Raw genomic sequence first — 3,745 nt, forward strand, 5'->3', positions numbered from 1 at the left:
ATCCGTGACCAATGGGGCCCTCGGGTCGGCGCTCCGTCGAGCCACCGCATGCCAGTGGAGGAAGGACCGGAGGTGCTGCGGCCACGGTGCACTCTCCTCCTCAACGCCAACCACCGCGGGCGTCAGCCCGTCGTGATGACGCTTGTGATAATATCTCCATAGCGTCGTCTGACCCGTGGACCCACCGCGACCAGTGCCAAGTTCTTCGGGAGCGAGCTCACGGAGACGCTCGAACCACCATCGAGCGCCGGCGCGATGCACGCCACCAGTTGAACAAGCGGGCAGGGCCCGCTGCGGACCCCCCGGCTCCGTGAGGCTCCGGCGGCCTACCTTACGAGGTGGGCTGTCCGGCCTTTACCCATGAGCTGTGGCAGTTCCAGTGGCCATCCCACCGCACGTTCAAGCCTGCCGTTGGCGAGAAGTACAACGGCAAGACTCACCCGTCGGAGTTCCTCAGCATCTACACCATCGCGATGCAAGCTGCTGGGGCCCGCGATGATAAGGTGCTTGCCAATTACTTCCTGTTGGCGCTGAAGCCTAATGTCATGTCTTGGTTGATGCACTTGCCGGTGGATTCCATTTCTTCTTGGTCGGACCTGTGTCATGAGTTCGTTGGTGCCTTCAGTGGAGGCCACCAAGCTCACGGCCAGGCTAGTGATTTTCATATCATTCCCCAGAAGGACGGGGAAACCCTGTGCAACTACATCCAGAGGTTCAGCCGGGTGCAGTACAACATCCCCGATGTTCATCCCGCCGGCCTGATCAGTGCGTTCCACCAGAACGTGCGCAACCGCAAGATGCGCGAGGGGATGGCGATGAACAAGGTCAAGGATGTGGCCGAGCTTTATGTTCTGGCCGATCGGTGCGCTCGAGCTGGAGAGGGAAGGAAGTACCCCGGCGACGACGCCGGCGCGGAAACCGACTCCACGGATGACACCGCCACCCTGGCGAAGAAGGGCCGGCGCCGTAATAGGAAGCGCAAGGGCAAGACCGTGCTTGCCGTTGAAGGGTCTGACGACACCGGCGCCACCAAGAAGGCCAAGGCGAGCGACCCCGGCAAGGAGATTGCCGGGTGTGCCGCTTGCCGGGCCTTGGCGGCTGCCGACAAGCCAGGGGGCTCTGACAAGCAGTATTGCAAGATCCACCGCACCAAGGGCCATGCCCTCCAGAACTGCCGGCAAGTGGAGCTGCTCGCTGGGAAGCAGAAAGCCGAATACGAGCGGCGGGATAAGGAGAAGGGCCAAGAGGGTGCCGAGGGATCCGGCAAGAAACGTGGCGGCCAAGGAGGCCGCCGCGGCAAAGATAATCAGCAAGAGAGGCCCTCCCGGGGCCGTGACAAGAAGCAAGAAGACGATAGTCATGACGAGGACGACGAGTCCGGTGAGGAAGAGTTCCAGAAGGCTACAGAGGCCATGTGCGTCGACGGTGGTGCCTCGCTGCATGCTTCTCACCGCCAGCTCAAACAGTGGGCGCGTGAGATTACAGCAGCGGAGCCCTCGTTCAACGCCTAGAAGCCGCTGAAGTGGTCCAGCACGCCCCTCATCTTTGACGCCGAGGGTCATCCTGACCGCACAACCGCGGTCGGGTGTTTGCCGTTGTTGGTCTCACCAACGATACGCAACCTCAAGGTGAACAAGATCCGGTTGACGGCGGGGCCGGTCTGAACTTGATATCACCTGTTGTGATCGGGAGGCTGCAAATTCCTGATGGAGACCTCGAGGAAACGGGCACGTTTCAGGGGGTCAACCCGGGAAGGAGCCAGCCGAAGGGGAAGGTCACGTTGCCTGTGATGTTTGGAAGTGAGTTGAACTACAGGACGGAGATGATTTTCTTTGATGTAGCCGAGATACCCTTGCCCTACAACGGGATCCTCGGCCGCCCGGCACTAGCCAAGTTCATGGCGGCTTCTCACTATGCCTACAACACGCTGAAGATGCCCGGGCCGATGAACATCATCACCGTCCCCTCCGACAAGAAAGATGCGCTGATCTGCGCCGACCTACTCTACTGGGAAGCAGTTGCAGCAGCTGCCGCCAAGGCACTTGCTCCTGCCGCTGAAGCACCTTTGCAAGAGCAGTCCAAATTGGTTTTGAGCCCCAGCTACATAGAAATATGGAAGCTTATATGGATGACATAGTGGTCAAAAACAAAGGACAAAGCAACACTTGTGCAAGATCTGGAGGAGACGTTTGCAAACCTGCGCAAGATCAACCTCAAGCTGAACCCTGAGAAGTGTGTCTTCGGTGTCCCGTCCGGCAAGCTTCTCGGGTTCTTTGTGTCGCAGCGTGGGATTGAGGCAAACCCAGATAAGATCAAGGCCATCGAGCAGATTGAGGCACCCAAGCGGATCAAAGACGTGCGTCGGCTCACCGGCTGCGTTGCCACCATGAGCAGATTCATCTCCAAGTCCGAGAGCGTGCCCTTCCCTTTTTCAAGATCTTGAAGAAGACGGTCCCAATAGAGTGGACCCCGGAGGCCGAGGCAGCGCTGCAGGATTTGAAGAGGTACCTCTCCTCTACCCCAGTGCTGGTTGCGCCCAAACCCCAACAACCGTTGCTGCTATACCTAGCAGCAACGAATCAGGTGGTTAGCGCCGCACTAGTGGCGCAGAGAGAGGTCGACGAAGAGGCAGCAGCGGCGGCAGAGTCAGCGGATGGCGAGCCGGAACCCTCCCCGGCAGGGCTCGGTCCCGACAAGACTGAGTCCCTGGCAGAGGCTGAGACTAGTGCGACAGGGCCCGTGCAACTAGGTGAAGTGGCGCTGAAGAAGAAAATGGTGCAGCACCTAGTTTACTTCGTCAGCTCCCTCTTGCAGGGGGCTAGGTCGAGGTATTTAGGTGTGCAAAAGTTGCTCTTCGGCCTCCTTATGGCCTCGAGGAAGCTGCATCATTAATTCCAGGCGCACGAGATCACCGTGGTCACCCGCGTCTCGTTGCTACGGATACTGCATAACCCAGATGCAACGGGGAGGATCATGGAATGGGCCCTGGAGTTGTCGAGTTTCGGTTTAAAGTTCGAAAGCACCTCGACGATTCAGAGCAGAGTCTTGGCGGAGTTCGTTGCAGAATGGACCCCGACGCCCGACGAAGAGGTACAGGAGACCACTCTCCCCGGCAAGGAAACAAACTGCAACTGGATCATGTACTTTGATGGGGCTTTTTCGCTGCAAGGCGCTGGTGCTGGCGTGCTGCTTCTCGCACCCATCGGAGAGCACCTCAAGTATGTCATCCAAATGCACTTTCCTCGGGAGATGTCAACCAACAACACCGCCGAGTACGAGGGCTTGCTTACCGGTCTCAGGATCGCAGCGGATCTCGGAGTCAAAAACCTCATCGTCAGGGGTGATTCGCAGCTCGTCGTCAGACAGATCAACAAAGATTATCAGAGTCCGTTGATGGAGGCTTACATGGATGAAGTGAGCAAACTGGAGGAGCGCTCTAACGGTATACAAGCAGAGCATGTCCCTCGGATGGAGAACGACATCACCGACTACCTGTCAAAGCGTGCTGCCCTCAAGCTACCTGTGGAACCAGGTACTTTTGTGCTTCAGTTAACTCAACCATCCGTCAAACCGTCAACCGGGCAGAACAAGCAGAGGAAGCTAGGACTCGGCAAGTACTTCCCCACCGAGCTCCCCAGAGCCGCTGGCGAAGATGTTGCCGTGGATGCCGATCCTGCCGCAGGGCAACCGACTCCGGCAGGGCCTCAGGCCATGGCTGTAGAGACAACCGCCCCCGTGGCAGAAG

This window comes from Aegilops tauschii, chromosome 2 (genome assembly GCF_002575655.3).
Source record: "Aegilops tauschii subsp. strangulata cultivar AL8/78 chromosome 2, Aet v6.0, whole genome shotgun sequence".
Lineage (NCBI taxonomy): Eukaryota > Viridiplantae > Streptophyta > Magnoliopsida > Poales > Poaceae > Aegilops > Aegilops tauschii.